Source organism: Etheostoma spectabile, unplaced genomic scaffold, assembly GCF_008692095.1.
Source record: "Etheostoma spectabile isolate EspeVRDwgs_2016 unplaced genomic scaffold, UIUC_Espe_1.0 scaffold00004060, whole genome shotgun sequence".
NCBI classification, from domain to species: domain Eukaryota; kingdom Metazoa; phylum Chordata; class Actinopteri; order Perciformes; family Percidae; genus Etheostoma; species Etheostoma spectabile.
This window is the reverse complement of record NW_022603105.1, coordinates 17,373-39,067: the sequence shown is the minus strand read 5'-3', so window position 1 is coordinate 39,067 and position 21,695 is coordinate 17,373. Positions and strand designations below refer to the sequence as shown.

Genomic DNA, 21,695 nt, shown 5'->3' with positions numbered 1-21,695 from the left:
AAGGTCAATAAGATTCCATTAACATCTCGTGCAATGTATTGCCATTGTCAAGCAAATTGCCACCCTAGTGACTTTCTTCCATGTCTCCATGAACGCCCATATGTTTGTGCTGACAATTACAAGAGCAGCCGGAAACCCTAGTCGACCCAGTCCAAACCATCGTGGTAAGCCTCACTTGGTGTCCAAACTAAAATGATACGAGGCTACTTGGTAGACTCCTTACTGATGTTTATATCTGTACTCACAATGCCCTGTTTTAAAAAAAACAGAAAATCACAAGTGTTACATGTGAACAATCAATGTGTGAGTAATCAGGAAGCTCACATAAAAGATAGTTGCAAGGTCTACCAAATGCTTAACTTTCCAACCCGTGAGCGGTTGGAACCTTGGTTGCCACCTTCCATCAAAGTGTCAATCACAGACCTGGGCAGCAATTCCAGAGCAGAGTGTCGCAGCGGAAGCGTGCTGGGCCCATAACCCAGAGGTCGATGAATCGAAACCATCCTCTGCTAATTGCTATGCTTTGTATCTATTTCCTGTCTGTTGATGTTTAACAAGGCATCAGTTTCTGAAATGAAATGGTTCCACCTAAATACTGGAGCATAAAACAATAAATATACTACAGTACAAATTAATACCTTTTGCAGCTCTTTTAAAAGAGTCTACCATAATACCTGCTTTGAATCTAAGCCATATCAACTGCTTGGAAGGCAGCTATGCTCACCATTATACCAACATTGCTGGACAATATAACGTTCACTGCAAATCTTGCAACACATCTGGTCATTGAGACTGAAAATAAATGCTCAGAGATGCAACAGTGGCTTCCAGTACCTATGAGGTATTACAATATTGTCCATGAAGGTACATCTGCCATAGAAGGATGTGTGACCACCATTAAAGGATGGCTTTCTTTGTCGGCAGGATTCAAACTTGCGAGGGGAGTCCCCAATGGATTTCAAGTCATTCGCCTTAACCACTCGGCCACGGCAACCTAAAAAGCAGAGAAATACCGATTTCCACTAATAGTGATAACCTATTCAAGGCAAGGCAAGGAAGCTTTATTTGTATTGCACCTTTCAGCCATAGGGCAATTCAAAGTGCTTTACACAAAAAGAGTTAAAAAAGAGTTAAAAAATAAAAATAGATAAAACACAAGAATAAAAGTTACAGTGCAGTATACAAAATCAAACATTAAAGAAATTAACAACCATTTAAAGAAAGGCAACATCAAAAGAAAGGTCTTCAGCCTTCAGCGTTCTGAATCAGCTGCAGCTGTCTGATTGATTTTTTAGAGAGAGCTGTAAAGACACCGTTACAGTAGTCAAGTCTACTGAAGATGAAAGCATGGACCAGTTTTTCCAAATCCTGTTGACACATAAGTCCTTTTACCCTTGATATATTCTTATGGTAATAATAGGCTGACTTTGTAATTGTCTTAATGTGGCTGTTAAAATTCAGGTCTGAGTCCATGACTACACCAAGATTTCTGGCTTTGTCTGTTGTTTTTAACATTGTTGTTTGAAGCTGAGTGCAGACTTTTAATCGTTCCTCTTTTGCTCCAAAAACAACCACCTCAGTTTTTCCTTCATTTAATTTCAGAAAGTTCTGGCACATCCAGTCGTTAATTTGTTCGATGCACTCAGTCAGTTTATGTATTGGACTATAGTCCCCCGGCGATAGGGTTATGCAAATTTGTGTGTTGTCCGTATAACTATGGTAACTTATTTTGTTGTTTTCCATAATCTGAGCCAGTGGAAGCATGTTAAGAACCAGTATTAATGCAAAGAAAGGACTGGAGCATTTGGAACTCTGGAACTCTGTCTGGCTTATTTATGTAGCATGGAAGCTACCGTTAGCTAACTAGCCAATAGGTACAATCACAATCGGACTGAAAATTGTTCGATGTCCTATAATGTTACAGACCGACGCGATACCAAACGCAAAAGGGTCTTATATACACAGTATATGTATTTATAAATATGTAAAATTAAGTTTTTTCATTTATTTTTTAACCCAGCCACGCAGTAAGGCAAGAGCCTCACAGGAGCAGGCAAAGAGCAGCATGCAGCTCACGAGCCGCAGGTTCGCCACCCCTGCACTAGAAGATCACGGCCACTTGGTAGCAGTAGGGCCTTGTTGTTGTGAAAGCATAGTGGGAACTCTGAAATATCAACGGTTGACAGTATGAGCTAGCCAGGATTCAAACCTAGAATCTTCTGATTCGTAATCAGACGCGTTATCCATTGCGCCACTAGCCTTACGTTTAGCATTAGCAATAGCTACGTTCTCACACCATCGTATGCAAACAGGGTTGATCTTTGTTGGCAAGTGTATAGAAGGCCAGTTAACCGTTTGTTACAGTCCAAAATTTGGGGACTCTTGCAGGACTTTTAGGCTACGCTGTCTAGTTTCTATCAATGTAAAGTAAAGCAGAAGATGTAGTAATTCAAAGAAACAACAGGAAAGTAGCTTCTCACAGGTGCCGTGACCCAGATTCCTACCGAGGTTGCTGCAGCCACCGCAACGCAGAGTACCAAGCACTATAAGATCGCGACCATTTGGTATTAAAATCACCGCGTTGTTGTGATAGCATAGTCGGAAATCGGATCCACAAATATGCTGCTATGTTCTAGGTTCCCCTAATTGATGAGTAACAACTGACAATTCCAGGGATAGTTTATCTAGTACTGCTGATTCTAAAAAAGACAACAGAGAAAGCTTGATGATAGCTGTGCTTCAGTTAAATTGAAGGATTTAGAGCTGTTTTAGCACATGAAAAGATATTTACGCATCATTTGGCTCCAAATATGTGTAAATTTACTGTGATAGACAGTTTGTACAGGAGTAAACTTGGAAATGAGGATCAAGTAATTTAATAGCTAAGAACAGAACAAATTATCCAGGAGTCACCCTAACATCTTGTGATCTGTAGCCAGACGCGTTACCCATTGCCCCACTAGCCCTACGTTGTGAGCATGGGAGTACCTGGCTTCTCACACCATTCTATGCAACAGTGGTGATCTTTGTTGGCAAATGTGCAGAAAGCCAGTCAAATCTTTGTTGTAGTCCAAAATGTGGGGCCTCCTGCAGGAACTTTATCCTAAGCTGTCCAGTTTCTATCAATGTAAATGAAGCAGAGGATGGAAAAATGTGGAGGCATTACAGAGAACTAGCTTTACAATTTTACAATTACAATTGTAAAGCTATTATAGTTACTCATCATTTGGCTCTTTATACATGTACATTTTCTTTGTAGAGTTTGTCCTGGGGGGTAAAGTTGGAAATGACGAACAAGGGATTTAGTCGCCAAAGAGCACTACGAGCTAGCCAGGAATCAGACCTAGAATCTTCTGATCTGTAATCAGACACATTATCCATTGCGTCAAAGCTGGGGAACAATAGTCTCATGGGGGGGAAGAGGAAAAAGGGGAAGAGGGAGGTAATGAGAGAAAAGATGAGAAAGATGCTAAATTACACACAAAGAAAAATCACATCTACAAAATAAAATTTGACGGATGGGACTCCCTGATGGTCTAGTGGCTAGGATTTGGAGCTCGCACTGCCGCGGCCTGGGTTCAGTTCCTGGTCAGGACTTGACAGATACAGGTGCAACATTTGAAAGAGTAAGTTCCTAGACTTGTTTTTGGTTGATTTAGATTTGTCAAATTCTTCCTCATTAGTTTAACGCTAGAACCCCAACAGTGTTAAAGAGTTCCATTCCCTTAAATCAAACCCCCGACAGCGGATGTATCCTGTTGACATCATTGATCATAAACACTTCATCTGCCTCCATTTCAATAACAATTCTTTTTATTTTTCAAACAATAACTAAACCCCTAACCAACATTTTTTTCCAAAAAAACAATGTCTGGGAATGTCAAGGAAGTAATGTTATTTTGGATTCAGGTCCAAATTTTAACATTTTAGTGCAATGCAAAGGTGCATAACAGATTGCTTTCTACTTACCTGGAGCGATGCAAAGCAGGGTGGCCAACTAGTCAAGGAACAGCAAGAGACTTGGTATTTAAGACTACAAACTGACTATGTGACAGATGTGTAATCTGTCATGTCCTGCCTTCTGAAGCTCTAGCCAGGCGCCATTCCTCGCCTAAAACAACATGAGTCATTCCAGTAAGTGAAGAGGAAACTCACATCTACAAAGATAAATTTGTAAGATGTGACTCCCTGATGGTCTAGTGGCTAGGATTCGGCGCTCTTACCGCCGTGGCCCGGGTTCAATTCCCGGTCAGGGAATGGTCAGGACTTGATACACTCTAAAGCAAATTTGTACTTTTACATACATTTTCATGTTAACTTTACAGAATTTTCTGTTTTTTTTTTTTTAAATACAGAAAAACACCAATAAATTACAAAAATAAACTGTGAATTTAAGGGACAACTAGCACGTGTGAAACCACCTGTGGGAGTGGAACATGGATGTGTAGAGATGGGCTTTCAAACAATGCACCTTTTGACATTTTGAAATGTCACAGTAGGAAAACCAAAGGTATAAATAAAATGAATTATGGCACAACTCAATTTAGATTTTTACAGTAGACATAAGGCATTACAAAGTCAAGAAACTAGGTGTTGATAGTGAAGGGCAAATGAAGCTTTGGTGAAGCACTGAACCACTTAGAGGAATTGGTTTGAAAATGGGTTCATTACTAGAAGCTTCAGTAACAGCGACCTCGCCTGGTGAAGGGCCAAGGCTGCATCCAAATGATCCCGACAAGATAGTGGACAGGAGGCTTTAGACTAGTGACACTCACGTGTACTAACAATGGATAGCATTCTTTTTAAAATAAAGATTGTGTAATGTATTATTGGGTATTAGGTAAAGAGTGCTTGGGGAAACAGAGGATGTGCTTGTGTAACTATTGCCGGGGGGTATGTGGGACAGGGACCACTCATCGATTTTTATTAAGGAACATTATATTTTCCACGTTTGTGCATATGCACCAAACAAGAGTTTGGGGTATTTGGCCTTCTTGGAGACCTTGAATAGAGTCCTGTATGGGGCTCCATAACTCCACAGTTCTGCTGGGGGACTTCAACGCACACGTGGGCAATGATGGAGATACTTGGAGAGGCGTGATTGGGAGGAACGGCCTCCCTGATCTGAACCAGAGTGGTTGTCTGTTGTTAGACTTCTGTGCTAGTCATGGATTGTCCATAACAAACACCATGTTCAAACACAGGGTGCTCATAGGTGTATGTGGTACCAGAGCACCCTAGGTCTAAGAGCAATGATTGATTTTTATAATTGTTGTGATCTGAGGCCGTATGTTTTGGACACTCAGGGGAAGAGAGGGGCGGAGCGGTCAACTGATCACCATCTGGTGGTGCGTTAGGTCAGGGGGTGGCGGAGGACTCTGGACAGACCTGGTAAGCCCTAACGGGTAGTACAGGTAAATTGGGAAAATCTGGAGGAGGCCCCTGTCCAACAGACTCGCTGACTGAAAGTTGCAAGGGGGTTTCTGCTCACAGGCGCTAGAGGGGAGCGAGACGACCACGATTCAACTCATTCCAATGACTCCGAAGCTGTTCTGTTGGGTAAATTAAGCTGAAAATAAATGCATAGTTGTATAAGTTCTAATGTTTATTTCTTCCCAGTGTGACTCCCAGGACTTATGAGAAGTGTTTTAGAGGAGACTGGCTCAGCTCGTACTGCTCTGTGTGTGATATCAAAACATATCTGGGAGATTCATGTTCCCTTTAAGGTCCTACAACCGTTTTTAACATTCAAGTGACCTCAGTGCAGCACAAATATTCTAAATGCCCAGTTTGTTCTGAAAGAAATTATGTTGATATCTTGAATGTAGACACCAGGGTTGATGTTTTACAAGCTTTTATAGAAAATAGAAGCAGACGGACAATGAGCTATGAAAATGACCTTAGGTCTCAGAGGGTTAAATTATAGGAAGTTGCTGAGCACACACAGTTACTGGAGTTAGAGAAAATGACGTCCCAAACGGCGCATACTTGTGTGTACTGCTCTTGTGTAAAGACATCCATCTTTTTTTTTATTAGATTAGATTAAACTTTATTGTCATTGTGCATAGTACAAGTACAAAGACAACGAAATGCCGTTTGTGTCTAACCAGAAAAGTGCAATGTGATATACAAAGTACAGACAGGTGGTGCATTGGCAGGACAAGAAATATATTACAGTGTTATTTTTAGTTTTTTTTTACTGTTTAATAGCATTTTTCAAGAACAATTTTCAGTCCGATTGTGAGTTGGCCCGGCCGTTGGCTAGTTAGCTAACGTTAGCTTCCATGCTACATGAATAAGACAGACAGAGATGTCCCTCATCTGGTGATGGAACCCTGATTCCCCCCCCCCCCCCGTCCTGTTGGCTCAGAGCGCCACAGACTCAGTCCACAGGTACTAATTAGTTTGAGAGGTTGTCATCACTGAGTTGTGGTTGTGATGGAAAATGAACCAGAATTTTAAAAAAGTACACAAGTAAATGTTGCACTACACGCTTGCAGCTGACATTCTGTTCATGGAAATATCAATCTACACATTTGTGAATATTATTTCTGGGACTTCACATTAAGAATACCGTGTGTGAATATTTTCTACAAGTGCATATTACAAATTCAGATTTTTTTTTACAAGCTCTCGTGTTCTTTTTCATTGTGTGACATCAAATTAAGATCACACGTGGGTGAATATTTTTGCAAGTGCAAATTTTATTTTTACAACTGCAAATTTAAACACATAAGTTCAGATTTTTTTGTTCTGCAAACTCTCACCTTTTGCCCCATATTTCCCTTCATATGAGTCAGAGCCAGCAGCACTAAGGAAGAGCAGCCTCTCCTACGGCGAGTGGTGGCGACCCACGGGGAAACTTTGTTTCCCAGTCAGTTCCAGTAGTACAGGTGAGAAAGTGGTGGATAAACGAGGACTGGGGCCGGCGTTGTTGGTACGTGAGTGGAAATACATCCAACATGCTAACTTATATCCAACGCCATCACCTAGACATGCCAATCACTGGAACGAGACAAAAAAACTGTCCAACGTCTCCTCCCTATAGTGGTTAACCAGCCTTTAGATCCAAATACAAATAGGGCCAAAAAATCACTGAATCAATCAGGATTTCCACATCACCTTCAACGCCCCGTATCCACTCGTAGAGTAACCTGGCTTCAAGTATTTGCTGTATGTACGCAAACCTCGTTACAACATGCCATCCCGTCCACCTGGACTTAAGTGTACCGTTCCACCCCTTTAATACATGTCAATCAAGCTGAGCCTGTAAAGCCACACAATCTGATTAGTCAGTGGAAACACCTGTGGGAGTGGAACATGGATGTGTAGAGATGGGCTTTCAAACAACGCACCTTTTTGACATGTCAAAGTAGAAATGCAAGGTAGAAATCAAGAGAAATTATGGCTTAACTCAGTTTACATTTCTACACTGGCCATAAAGTATTACAATGTCAAGAAAGTAGGTGTTAACCCGTTAAAGTAACCTTGTCCACCATGGACAAAACATACTTCAAGACTGACTATAATTTTGCATGTTTTATTACCTTCATACATGCAAGTTTTTCATATATCTGCTACTACCACTCTGAACATATTCCCTTCCTCAATACTCCATAAAGAAGCAAAGAACGATCATCAATGACAGAGAGCATATGAAGTGAATCATTACTCTCTGTCAGCTTCACGCTCAGTAAGGAATATCACAACTCATCATTGTGGTCAGCGAGACCAAACACTTTAGAAACACATTCCTCAAGTCAGAAACTCTAGAAATGATCCCTGAAAGTATAGTCTTGGTTAGAAGGGGGGGAACTGCATCTCATTCACTGCAGAGTGATTGTCACTCAGGGTCAGAGGGACAGAAGCTAATCGTTACGTGCTCCAGATGACTCTGAGGTGAGAAAATCTATTTAGATCTTTAAAGCCCATGTTGCAGGTTAACCACCACTGTTGATTATTGGGCACAAAAAGCACTCAAGATTTGTATATCATCTCCAAATATTGTTAAAAGTTAGTTTTGGTCATTTTTAGTGTTCGCGGGTTTATTAAGTTAAGTGTAATGTCTTGTTTGTGTTGTAGTATCCATAGAGATTCGTGGTGTAGTATGGAACCATTGTCCTCTCTTTCATGTATTATGAAACTTATTGCCGCCTGTCTTGGCAGGACTCCCTGGAAGAAGAGTTACTGTAGCTCAATGGGATTTTCCAGGTTAAATAAAGGTTAAATAAAATAAAATTAATCTTTAATATGTCCAAACATTCTTCTCTTCATTACTGACATGCTGGAAGTCGGCCATGTTTAATTGGATGTTCTCCAGTTATTGTTGTTTGGTAGATTAACATTATATTTTCCTACTTTGGGGACTTTTCACTTCATATTCTTTGTCTGACATTTTCTACTCCCTGTTTGTTTTTTCTGTGACTGCATGTGGTTTTAAATCTGTTGGAGTTTCTTCAGACTAAAGCAAAGACACTGATGATGTCATCCAAAAGAGACATAAAGGACAGCAACCTGTTTCCAGAGGACACTAAAGAATGACGGAGCAGCAGGAAACAGAGCAGCTCAAATAGCAAACAGCTGATTTATTCATCTGACCGTAGGATAACGCCAATGATTGACTTGTTTTAAATGTCTGGAATGTGGAACAGCTCCATGCTGACTACCTGAAAATAAACAAGGCCACATGCTGATTATTGGGGACTTGATTTGATGGATTTATTCTTCCTGTGTGTCTCTGTTAAACTCCTAATTCTTTATTTAGATCCTTAAGTTTCCAACCAGACCAGAGTGGTGATTGTAGGAACAGTTGAAAGATGACCAAGACGGCTTTTCATATATATATTTTCTTTTTCTATTAACTATAGTGGTTTGTTGTTTTTAACAGAAATCAACCTGTCAACATTTCTATTCGTCATAAAGTTCCGACGTTAAGTTTTTTACCGCCAGTTAAAAATGGAGCTGGACACGGAGGAGGATTCCTCCCTAACGGCCGCTCTGCTCTGCTCCGTGCCCCGCTGTCCGGTAATAGTTAAAGCAGATAAAACCTAAAGAACACTCAAAGCTTCAAGATAAAACTTACTTAAGAAGCTACTTCATTCACGTTCAAGAGAAGGCCTGTTTCCAGCCAGACTATGAATTGATTTATGAAATCCCTGTTATCAATATGTAGCCAGTCCCATATGGTCTAGTGTTAGGATTCCTGGTTTTCACCCAGGTGGCCCGGGTTCAACTCCCGGTATGGGAATTGCTATTTAGCCAATGAAGGTCTGCAGAAAGATCTGATTTAATGGTCCTGTATTAAATGAGAGCTGTATGCAACCTATGCCCCTATATATAGACCTAATATATGTCTCTAAAATCAAATATAGCCAGTAATTTTTGCTTTTTAATCTGCGTTGTGATTGTTGTGTGCCTTTAATATCCACATGTGGATATTATGAAAGAAACTGCCTAGCAAACCCTTGCAACACTCCAAAGGTTCCATGGTGTAATGGTTAGCACTCTGGACTTTGAATCCAGTGATCTGAGTTCAATCTCAGTGAAACCTGTTTTTAAGCCACAGCAAAGGGTAAAAAGATCAACCTATCAACTTTCCCCATCTAGTTTCAAGTGAGCTTACAGGTTTAATGTTAAGTTCATTTTGTTTTTAAACAAACTATTATATGTTATTTTGTATGGCTTCATCTTGTCAAGTATTATAACAACGTTTTGATACCAGGAACCCAGATCATTCAGTTTTTGCGACAACTTCTGGCGGTAAAATCTGCCAGCCATGTCTCTTCAGGTCCGTTGACAGTTTGAGCAACGGGCAGCTCCACGTGCATCGTTAATTGTTTTTCCACAAGACAGAAGATGGTGCACCGTTCCCAGCGACGCTGCAATACGGGTCGATGCGTGGGGTTTAGATTTGTGCATATACACATCAACTTTCTTTTACTTATGCATATACACATCACTTTCTTTTACATTACTGCATATACACATCAACTTTCTTTTGATTCATCATCACCATTCATTATGTCATCATCACTATTCATTATGTCATCATCACAATTCATTATGACATCAACTTTCTTTTATATTACTGCATATACACTAGGGGTGATCCGAGTATCCGGCTGAAACGAGTATCCGGTACGGATAAAGCACTTTTGCCGAGTACAAGTATTATCCGAGTAATATGAGTCATATCCGTGCTCGGATTGAATAAAACTCCTCAACTGGCCGCGCAGCGTTCTGTGATAATCACAGCGCCCCCCCCCCCCGCCTACAAACCCGCTCGGATCAATCACACACACACACAGAACATGGAGAAATGCGCTCTCTCTCGCTCTCTCTCTCGCTCTCTCCTGCTCCGTCAGTCAATTCGGTCTGCGGATCTGTTTCCGTTAACGTTTAGGGTTTCTTCAGTTCAGGTTTGTTTTTAACTTCGGTTTGTAGTCCTTACATAGTAACCAGTAGATTTCTGGTGAACGTGGGGTTTGTAGTCCTTACATAGTAACCAGTAGATTTCTGGTGACGTGGGGTTTGTAGTCCTTACATAGTAACCAGTAGATTTCTGGTGAACGTGGGTTCAGACATGCTGCTTGTTTTAAATGCGACTCCAGTTGCGTCTCTGCCATCGGAGATTTTTTTTTTTTTACTGTCAGCTGCCCCCCCCCCCCGCCCCCTCTCTCTCTGTGTCTCTCTCTTACTCACACACACACACACACTCACACACACACACACACCACATATACCTGGTGTGGAAATAAAAAAAATAAAAAGAACCAAAAAAAAAAAAAAAATCACATGATCATAAAAATAAAAAGTTAAAAAAGAAAGTTATATTGAGTATGAAAACTCTTTTCATTACATTTTACTTCATAATTGCAACCGCATGTGTTGTATTAATTGTTGCAAAATGTTCTGTATATAGTTTGTTTGTTACCATGACAACACCATTGATCTGAAGCTCGATGCTGTCATGTAAATAGTTTTCAAATCAGCAATAAATATAACAATTTTTGATCAACTCATATCAATTGCTCTTCAGGTCCATTGACAGTTTTGGCAACGGGCAGCTCACGTGCATCGTTAATTGTTTTTCCACAAGACAGAAGATGGGTGCACCGTTGCCAGCGATGCTGCAATACCGGGTCGATGCGTGGAGTGAACGGAGCAAGCCCCTTTTTCAACTCCCATTGCCAAAAATCCATTTAATATGTTGTCCCTGATAGAGGACATATCAGATATTAAACTGATAAGAACAGATACTACACTTGATCTTAGCCAAAAGGCCGAGAAGCGATGACCACCACCTCTATGCTGTCAGATGCGACCTCCCCGGACGGTTCTCAGTTGTCACGGTCCAGTAATTTTAAATGGACATAACAGCTGCTGCTTAGCACCCCCGTCCAAGCGCTTCATGGGGAAGCACAAAAAGTTTTAGTTAAAGACGGCAATTTTGGTTTCCCAATTGGTCAAGCTCCTGCCAACGTGCAATATTCCCATGCTGTCACATTTGGCTACGTTTAAGAATCTGAGTTTCCTTTTGGAGAGCATATTTGTTTTTCACAAGTACAAAAGGCTTAGCCAAACAGCAAAGCCCACCAAAAATAATTTCAACTCATAGGCGTTCCTCTCCACGGAAGTCTTTAGTAAAAGGCGAAAGACTTGTGCGTTATGAAGAGAAACCAGAGTAAGTACAGCCCACTCTCGAGAGCAGCCGAAAACGCCAGTCTTCCCAGTCCCAACCCTCGCGGTAATTCTCACTGGTGTGCTGCTTTCCAAATCCAAGGCCTCACCTATTCCCACATTGTCACAGGGCCAATATTTTGTCCTTGCTGTTTTTCTGCCAATCAAAAGTGCAAATCTTGCTACACTTTGTATGGCTTTATCTTGTCAAGTATTATAACAACGTTTTGATACAGGAACCCAACGAGGTTTCACAGAATCATTCAGTTTTTAGGACAATTTCTGGCGGTAAAATCTGCCAGCCATGTCTCTTCAGGTCCGTTGACAGTTTGGGCAACGGGCAGCTTCACGTGCATCGTTAATTGTTTTTTCCAGAAGACAGAAGATGGGTGCACCGTTCCCGGTGACGCTGCAATACGGGTCGATGCGTGGGGTTTAGATTTGTGCATATACACATCAACTTTCTTTTACATTACTGCATATACACATCAACTTTCTTTTTGATTCATCATCACCATCATTATGTCATCATCACTATTCATTATGTCATCATCACAATTCATTATGACATCTTTCACTTTCTTTTATATTACGCATATCACTAGGGGTGATCCGAGTATCCGCTGAAACGAGTATCCGGTACGGTTAAAGCACTTTTGCGCCGAGTACAGATTATCCGAGTAATATGAGTCAATATCCGTGCTCGGATTGAATAAAAATCCTCAACTGGCCGCGCAGCATTCTGTGAAATCACAGCGCCCCCCCCCCCCCCCCCCCCCCCCCCGCTACAAACCTGCTCGGATCAATCACACACACACAGAACATGGAGAAATGCGCTCTCTCTCGCTCTCTCTCTTCCTCTCTCCTGCTCCGTCAGTCACTCAGGTCTGCGGATCTGTTCCGTTAACGTTTAGGGTTTCTTCAGCTTCAGGTTTGTTTTTAACTTCGGTTTGTAGTCCTTACATAGTAACCAGTAGATTTCTGGTGAACGTGGGGTTTGTAGTCCTTACATAGTAACCAGTAGATTTCTGGTGAACGTGGGGTTTGTAGTCTTACATAGTAACCAGTAGATTTCTGGTGAACGTGGGGTTTGTATCCTTACTAATAACAGTAGATTTCTGGTGAACGTGGGGTTTGTTGTCCTTACATAGTAAGCAGTAGATTTCTGGTGAACGTGGGTTTTGTAGTCCTTACATAGTAAGCAGTAGATTTCTGGTGAACGTGGGGTTTGTAATCCTTAACATAGTAACCAGTAGATTTCTGGTGAACGGGGTTTCAGACATGCTGCTTGTTTTAAATGCGACTCCAGTTGCGTCTCTGCCATCGGAGATTTTTTTTTTTTTACTGTCAGCTGCCCCCCCCCGCCCCCTCTCTCTCTGTGTCTCTCTCTTACTCACACACACACACACACACACACCACACACACACACACACACACCTGGGGCCTGTTGCACGAAAGTAGAATAAAGATATCCGGATAAGTGAAAAAGCGCCGCTTGACTTGTGTGATCCGCTCATCGCGGCTTAATCGGTTGCACGTTTGCCGAGCCAGGATTAACAGGGAAGCTATGTCAGCCAAAGTGTAGATAGCCAGGATAAGTGCACGTTCACGGCTTTCTCAAATAGACCACGTTATCGATCACAGATTTACTGATGCAGAGATGAGAAGACGCATGCGCCAAATGTTTCACCCAATGAGCTGCAGCTTCTAATGGACAGTAACGAGGAGGGGAAGAATATGTAAAAAGGGAATACGGCTCTTATCAAACGGAGAGAAAAAGCCCAACATAGTGGACCCCACTGAATGTGTGGGAGTGTTAAAATATAGCCATTGCCTCAAAAGTGAGCAGAGGGAACTAATGTTCCTCAGGAAATGGACCTACGGACTTTAGGCTTAATTTCAAACCCTTATTCACAACGTGAGAACATGTTTTACAACCATGCATAAATCTTTATAAGATATTCCTAATTCTTTGTACAATTAATGTTCATACAGAACAATCAGATAGGACAACAACTAGAAAAAAAAAAGTGTGACTTCAATACACGCTTTGAGCACATGTAAAACAATATTCATGTTTTTTATTCTTCTGACAAGTGACCGCACCAAAATAAAAAGATTAGAAGCATTGTGGTGTTCCCGGTGTGATGAATGTAAACTACACTTTTTATAGTACAAAGGCCATGTTATTAGTCCGGTGATGTGAACTATTGAGAAGATTATGGAACCAATATAAGCTATAATAAAAAAAAACATTAGGCCCACTTATTAAGGAGTACACACAACTACCCTTGTAGAGAAGGACAAGAAACAAGAAATGAATCATGACTACTATTGGTCTCTGACCAGTCTCCATAATATCATCTGGGAACATCGCACATCAATATCATCACACTTAATCTCCGGAGCGTCCTGTATAAACTGAAGCTGAGACCACGGACGCTGCGCTGCTCATCTCTACTTTTACAGAGAGAGTGGACACTGACGCGACTCGCAGGCTGTCTGCCGCCGGGCAGCGGCCACGTGTCCTCGACACAGTACCGTCCCACGGGAAAAGTCCCACTCCGCATCAGGGTGCCAGTGCAACTAGGCTATTTAACCATCTAAACAGCTGTAGTAGGGTTTAAATCCAACTCGCGACAACAATAGTGACAGGCTAATGCATGTTAATAAAAATAAAGCAGAACACATGAAGAAGACAACGGAATAACTGTTAAACATGTTTATTTCGGATCAGAGCAGCAGCCGATTTGACCCTGAGACTCCAGGATTAATCTTAGCCTGGCTGTAGCCTGCTCTGGACAGGCTAGCCGCAAAGAATAAATCTCCATGGTAATTTGGCTGGCCTTAATTCAATCTGGTTCGTGCAACCGAGTCGAAGCTAAATTCATCCAGGATAACTTGAATATCCCGGCTTAATCCCTTATCCTGGTTTCGTGCAACAGGCCCCAGGTGTGGAAATTAAAAAACAAAAAAAATAAAAAAGAACCAAAAACAAAAAATCACACTGATCATACAAAAATAAAAAGTTAAAAAGAAAGTTATATTGACTATGAAAACTCTTGTTCATTACATTTTACTTCATAATTGCGACCCATGTGTTGTATTCATTGTTGCAAAACGTTCTGTATATAGTTTGTTTGTTACCATGACAACACCATTGATCTGAAGCTTGATGGAAAAATAACAAGAACAGCTCTCACAATGCAAGTTACAGAGTGACAACAGTTCTGGTGATACAATCAGTAATACACTTCCTTATATCCAGTGCCCCCAGAGGAAAATAAACCTTGTTGGAAAACAGTTTAATCTCAAACACAACAATTAGTGAACCTTAAGCAGACAGTTGGAGCTCTTACGTATTTCTGAACCTGCCCTTGTGTGTCAAGTTTCTTGACCGGTCATTCTATCTCAGCTGAAAAAGGACATCTTGTCTCTAGGATGGGCTATGGTCTCGACCTGGGACCTGCTATGATAAACACAGCTTTAGACAACTGTTTCTGTCAGTTTCCACGTCATCTGTTCTTCAAGGAATGGTGTGGAGTCATAACAAACCCAGTTGTCTCCAATCAAGGAGACACACACAGATGGCAGATACAGAAGTCATATACTCTGAGAGGCATTGGAGATCTTATTATGAATAATTAATATGAAAATCATTGGTTAAATGTAATTTCCCATTACAAGCCGTATCGTTTTCAGGTCCGGTACAGACATGGAAAGAAGAATGTCATTGCTGACTCTGATGAGTAACGGTTTTAAGAGGGAGGGTGTGTGACAAAGTGGGTTTGCTCACCACTTGTCCCATACAGGTCAGTAAAGTAAACACACAGTCACGTTAGTTTCAGTTCCATTTTAATAGGTTGCAAGTTGAAACATGGTTTCCCTGTATGATACTTACAATTGTTTGTTCCTTTGTTCAGTTCCACCATGCAAGACAATTGGTTGGGGAGGGGCCGGCCTAAGTATTTCCTGTTTTATAGAATAGGGTGGTCATGGATGACATCACCGGGCCAAACCAAGTAGAGGGTTTTCTTTTGTATAGGAATGTTTATTTTGGTTGTTTTTGGTCATTGTATAAAAAAGGTATGCAAAATCCTGACCTGTTTTGTAGTCAGCGGGATAGGAGGGAACTGGTGACCAAGTTCCATAGGTTAAGAGATGGCAAGGTATTAAGGTTTGGAGTAGATCAACCTGCTTTAGGATGGGATGGACTGAAGCAGTGGGGGGGAATTGACAACCTTATGTAAATGGGGGGATTTGTGCTCTGGGAGGAGAGAGGGAGGTGAGGCTGCGCTGCGCTGCGCTGCGCTGCGCTGCCTGGAACGTGTGCCTGTTATTGCTGCTATTAGTTTAATGTGCCACTGTCTTTAAGTTTGATGGGTTAATTATCCGTGTACTGCAGACCATGGAAATAAACTAATCACCTTTGAAAATGTGCAATGTTTGAGTCTGCCAACCTACCGCCATCCTAGCCACTCTGGCTAACTCTCCACGAATGTGTAAAACTAAAAAGAAGACACACAAGACCAAAAACAAACAAATTAACTACAGCTATTCTGATATTCCTAACCAGGCTGATGCCTGTTGGCCAGTAACCCCCCCCCAAATCATCAGTGTCCCGTATCAAAACCAAAAAAATACACAAGTGCATGAACAGGAATTATTACAAATGATTACAATAATACAGTACCAATCCATAATGAATGGGTACAACATGAACACATGATTTAGGAAACGTTGCTGGTTTTCAGCCCTAAAGTGGACCAGCTGCTGTGTCCTCCTGTGTGATACAGGGCGGTTTATTTAAAGCACGTAGCGTTGTATCATAGACCGTTGTAAAAATCAACGTTAACGTTAGGGGTTAGCGATTGGCGTTAGCATAGCAAGCTAGCAATTTTTTTAAAGTTTCAGTTAGGAACATGGTTGCAAGCATGTACGGACAGGACTGTAAAGACCACAAAACAAGACTGTCGTAATTTTTAAATCAATTATTTAAGCCGAAAATACCAGAAATGCGTCTCTCTGGTCGATGCGGCAGCCATTGTTGCCTGTTGCACATTGTATATCGCTACCCCTCGGTTTCAAGTAAGATGGCATTCTCCCTTGATTTTCTTCATTCATTGTCTATGGTTCCTAGGGCCATACACCCCTTACCCCTCGATCAAAAACATTATTGGGACAGCACTCACATGAACGCTCAAGACGTAGGGAAAGGGGTAGGGGTAAGATAGAGAAATGAGATTCAGCCTAAGACCTCTTGTGTTAATCTGACTGATAGGGTTATGGAACATAGTGGTAGACCAAGGCCTCCTGTGGTAATCTGACTTGAAGGGTTTTGGAGCGTAGTGTTAGACTAAGACCTCCTGTGACACAAACTAAGCAGTATGCTCTCCCTTTTATACCTCAGGCTATTGTAGACAGCACAACAACCACTTCAAACATACACATTTTACAGTTTTTATTGTACTTTATCTATACAATATTAATGCATCAGTTTTAATGGGTGTTACAGCGGGTATGAGCACTCTAATTTCCATTTTAATGGATGAAATAAACATAACATAAAGAGTGTACCCTTCAGCAGGAGGAAACATTTCACTTCACAAACAGATGCATTTTTAATTTTCAACAGCCTGGGAGTGGACTTTATATGGAGACAAAGCATAGCAATTAGCAGAGGATGGTTTTGATCCATCGACCTCTGGGTTATGGGCCCAGCACGCTTCCACTGCGCCACTGTGCTCTGCTGGACAAGGCCACAGGTTCAAATAAGCAGGTAAATCACCGTAGTTTTAGATGTTTAAATGTGCGCACAAGAAAGCTAAGAGATTACTGTGGGGAAAAGGAGACTGGCTAGGTTAACTTAAGATTTTAAACATTGTAAAAAATGTATGAAACATATGAACACGTTAAACATATGCGGGCATATAATATATACCTACAATATATACCTACAGTCTCAGTCTTTGGATGGTATAGGTAGCGTATCGCTACCGTGACGGCTGACATGCGCCCCGTCACAGTTACCAACAATTTTGTTAATGAATGAGTATTTCACATTGAACACTTACGATTGGGTGGTCGTTAAAAACAGGGCATTGCGAGTACAGATATAAAATCTAGAGTCAGAAAGGGGTACATATCACAATCCCAAAATCACAATCTCCACATATCACAAAACTGTTGCGTGGGGCCTTAGGTATTTGCTTGTATTACATCAAGTTTTCCAATAACATTAACAAGCATAACATTGATTATGGTGCCTGTGTTTGTCATGATGTGAAAAGTTGATAGTTGCAGTTAGTGTGGCCGAGTGGTCTAAGGCGCTGGATTAAGGCTTCAGTCTCTCTGGAGGCGTGGGTTCAAATCCCAACACTGCCATTTGCATATATTACATAGCTGGAAGGCAACCAATGTGATATCTTAGAGCTGTGGCATTTGGCCTGAACTTGGTGGAGTAACTAGAATCATCCATCAATAACTTTGCTGAGATTGTTCCTTGTTAACCTGAGGTTCAACGAGGTGAAACCTTCCTTTCCAGCACTTTGGACTAGAACATCAACAAATAATTGTGATAATTAATCGTGATCTCCATATTGATCAAAGTAATTGTTGTTATCATTTGGCCATAATCATGCAGCTCAAAGAGATTTTATCAAACCAGGTTGGGCAAGTAACCTTTCTGCTGACTTCTTGTAAAAAAAGAAAGTACAACAACCCAAAAACATTTACTGCGATGGCTGGGAATCGAACCCAGGTCAACTGCTTGGAAGGCAGCTATGCTCACCACTATACCACCATCGCTGGACAATGTGATGTTTACTTCAAATCTTGTAATACATTTGGGCATTGAGACTGGTTCAAATCTGGCTCGAAGGAGAAGTCTTTTCCAGAGTTTCCCTTCAGGGATCAATAAAGAATTTCTGATTCTGATGTAGAGATGGACAAACAACCAAAAGGATAATACTTCTTGCCGAGACATAACAAGAAACAAAAAAACTGACTATTGTAAGTAATGAATGGCTTCATGAATAGACAACCATCATCCCACCACTCGGCCACACTACCTGCACATGACTATGCTTCACATCGTAATACACACAGGGACCTTAACTAACGTAATGCTTGCTAACTGTTATCACTCTTTGTCATTTTTCTCTGACCTTGTTCATTATTAGAATATTGTAACCAGCATTAAGTGAGTAGGTTTAGGTCTGTGTGAATATGGGCTGAGCATTTACCTGGACTGAATTTGTGAACATCTTCTTTTGCATATTCACTGTAAAGAGCCATTACTCCTCCAACTGCCAACTATTGTTCTAGAGACAATAGGATATAGAGTTTTAGATTGCAAGGTAACTGTCAAAGACCAAAGACTTCATTGAAATACCTCAAGTGATCAAAACAGTTTGTCAAAAAGGGAAAGGTCTTGTTTTTTATTGCAAATTCCAGCACAGTTCTAAAATTATTCTTTAAAATATGTCCATTTACCATTCAAAAACAAAAGTACAATCATGAAACACATACTACTTAGATAGAATGAACTTGTTCAGGTGGCAATGAAATGATTCCAGAGACGTGGACCCTCTGGCACAGCGATACTTGGTCAGGACAACACCCCCCTTCTTGATAGTACCCGTCTCTGTATGAAGCTGCACACCAGGCAGGTCCTGGATGCACTTGATGTGTTGTTACTGCACACGCCAGATATCACAAAACTGTTGGGTGGAGCCTCATGTATTTGCTTGTATTACATCAAGTGACCTCATACCAATGACCGCAAAGTTTTATATGTACATGGTTTCTAAAGGCCACTTGGGTGATCTTTGGGCTGCTCTATGGTCTTCAGCTGGAGGATAAATCCCAGAGTTGGCACACTCCAGGTTATCAAAGCAACACACATCCCTGGGTGGACTTGAACCCCCATCCTTTCAGCTAATAGCTGACTGCGCTGACCTATTGCGCCACAGTAACTACGACTGTCTGATGTTTAATGAGCGGGAGCTCGATCTTTAAGCCACAAGCATTTGCTTTATGGCTTTTTGAGGTTGAGCTGCACATGTATGCTTATCAGGCTATTTTCCTGTTTATATTTCCTTAGAAATTGGGGAAGCTGACTCATGCGGAAATGTAGAAGCTGGACGTGCATTGTTCTTACATCTCAATTGGTTTCTGACTTTGTATTCAAATATTTGGCATTCAAGAACATTTTTAAACTGATGATGTATCAGTCATTTTGCTGGTGGTTTCTTGGTCACAGCAACAAGCTTGATCATTGACATACAGTTACACGCCACATATCACAAAACTGTTGGGTGGGGCCTTAAGTATTTGCTTGTATTACATCAAGTTTTCCAAAAACATTAACAAGCATAACGTTGATTACGGGGCCTGTGTTTGTCATGATGTGGAAAGCTGATAATTGCAGTTAGTGTGGCCGAGTGGCCTAAGGCGCTGGATTAAGGCTCCAGTCTCTCTGGAGGCGTGGGTTCAAATCCCACCATTGCCATTTGTGTATATTACATAGCTGGAAGGCAACCAATGTGATGTCTTACAGCTGTGGCATTTGGCCTGAACTTGGTGATGTAACTAGAATCATCCATCAATAACTTTGCTGAGATTGCTCCTTGTTAACCTGAGGTTCAACGATTGGTGAAACCTTCCTTTCCAGCACTTCGGAGTAGAAAACAAACAAATAATTGTGATAATTAATCGTGATCTCCATATTGATCAAAGTAATTGTTATTATCATTTGGCCATAATCATGCAGCTCAAAGAGATTTTATCGAACCAGGTTGGGCAAGTAACCTTTCTGCTGACTTCTTGTAAAAAAAGAAAGTACCACAACCCAAAAACAGTTACTGCGATGGCTGGGAATCGAACCCAGGTCAACTGCTTGGAAGGCAGCTATGCTCACCACTATACCACCATCGCTGGACAATGTGATGTTCACTTCAAATCTTGTAATACATTTGGGCATTGAGATTGGCTCACATCTGGCTCGAAGGAGCAGTCTTTTCCAGAGTTTCCCTTCAGGGATCAATAAAGAATTTCTGATTCTGATGTAGAGATGGACAGACAACCCAAAAGTATAATACTTCTTGCCGAGACATAACAAGAAACAAAAAAACTGACTATTGTAAGTAATGAATGGCATCATGAATAGACAACCATCATCCCAATGTATGCCATTAACAGTCTATGAGTGGTCAATTAGAGTCCAATAACTTTCTTTGGGGCAACTCCTTTTTCCTCCAGATAGAGCTCATTCAGCAATAGAAAGTACCAGTTAGTGCTGAATATCTATTCCAAAACTCCCATTCTTTTATTTATTTAGCCAGCGGTGGACAACTGCTGAAATGTACTTGCTCTGCATGTGTTAGTGTCTGATGATGAACTCACAACCAAGACAACCCCAAAGAGAAGCACTTATGAACACAATGATCATCAGTGTCTTTATTTGAGGTGATCTGAATGTGATTACAATGACATCTTAAGTTACAGTCTTAACCAATAGAAATGTGTATGAACATTTGTGCAGACAGGTATATAGTAGCTTTTCACGTTGTTGTGGCCGAGTGGTTAAGGCGATGGACTAGAAATCCATTGGGGTCTCCCAGCGCAGGTTCAAATCCTGCCAACAACGAGCGCTGTTTTTAAGAGTAGTAGCCAACCAATGACACATCACAGTATACCAAATCACAGATGTGCCTTCATAAACAATATTGTCTTATCTCATAGGTACTGGAAGCAACCAGTCTCCACCAAGGTATTTCTTATCAATCTGTCTTACAAGATTTGCAGTGAACGTTGTGTTGTCCAGCAGAAAGGCAACAGGTGTGTTACTTTTTGACTATGATTTATACCATAGCAGTGCAAGCATTTTGCCCAGGTTGATTTCAAGCCACCGCATATTTCAATTTCCTTGCGGGAGTCATCCCAAAGGATTAATAAAGATAAATCTAAGTCTATCTCAGAAAAAAGTCAAAAGAATTTCAAAATCTTCAGGGGA

At 41.1% G+C, this 21,695-nt stretch overlaps 10 non-coding genes across 10 annotated transcripts; 4 read left to right on the top strand and 6 right to left on the bottom strand.

Moving 5' to 3' along the window:
• Positions 1 to 2,188: 2,188 nt before the first annotated feature.
• On the bottom strand, positions 2,189 to 2,261 carry trnar-acg (transfer RNA arginine (anticodon ACG)). Its single transcript has one exon. It is a non-coding gene; the product is annotated as a tRNA-Arg (tRNA).
• A 1,924-nt stretch (positions 2,262 to 4,185) lies between these two features.
• Positions 4,186 to 4,257, top strand: trnak-cuu (transfer RNA lysine (anticodon CUU)). The gene has a single exon. It is a non-coding gene; the product is annotated as a tRNA-Lys (tRNA).
• Positions 4,258 to 7,582: 3,325 nt separating this feature from the next.
• LOC116676929 (small nucleolar RNA U3) lies at positions 7,583 to 7,798 on the bottom strand. The gene has a single exon (XR_004328857.1). It is a non-coding gene; the product is annotated as a small nucleolar RNA U3 (small nucleolar RNA).
• A 1,378-nt stretch (positions 7,799 to 9,176) lies between these two features.
• On the top strand, positions 9,177 to 9,247 carry trnae-uuc (transfer RNA glutamic acid (anticodon UUC)). Its single transcript has one exon. It is a non-coding gene; the product is annotated as a tRNA-Glu (tRNA).
• Positions 9,248 to 9,479: 232 nt separating this feature from the next.
• trnaq-uug (transfer RNA glutamine (anticodon UUG)) lies at positions 9,480 to 9,550 on the top strand. Its single transcript has one exon. It is a non-coding gene; the product is annotated as a tRNA-Gln (tRNA).
• A 1,554-nt stretch (positions 9,551 to 11,104) lies between these two features.
• On the bottom strand, positions 11,105 to 11,294 carry LOC116676928 (U2 spliceosomal RNA). The gene has a single exon (XR_004328856.1). It is a non-coding gene; the product is annotated as a U2 spliceosomal RNA (small nuclear RNA).
• A 276-nt stretch (positions 11,295 to 11,570) lies between these two features.
• On the bottom strand, positions 11,571 to 11,687 carry LOC116676930 (U5 spliceosomal RNA). Its single transcript, XR_004328858.1, has one exon. It is a non-coding gene; the product is annotated as a U5 spliceosomal RNA (small nuclear RNA).
• Positions 11,688 to 18,415: 6,728 nt separating this feature from the next.
• trnag-ucc (transfer RNA glycine (anticodon UCC)) lies at positions 18,416 to 18,487 on the bottom strand. The gene has a single exon. It is a non-coding gene; the product is annotated as a tRNA-Gly (tRNA).
• A 2,058-nt stretch (positions 18,488 to 20,545) lies between these two features.
• Positions 20,546 to 20,617, bottom strand: trnag-ucc (transfer RNA glycine (anticodon UCC)). Its single transcript has one exon. It is a non-coding gene; the product is annotated as a tRNA-Gly (tRNA).
• Positions 20,618 to 21,247: 630 nt separating this feature from the next.
• trnas-aga (transfer RNA serine (anticodon AGA)) lies at positions 21,248 to 21,329 on the top strand. Its single transcript has one exon. It is a non-coding gene; the product is annotated as a tRNA-Ser (tRNA).
• Positions 21,330 to 21,695: the final 366 nt, after the last annotated feature.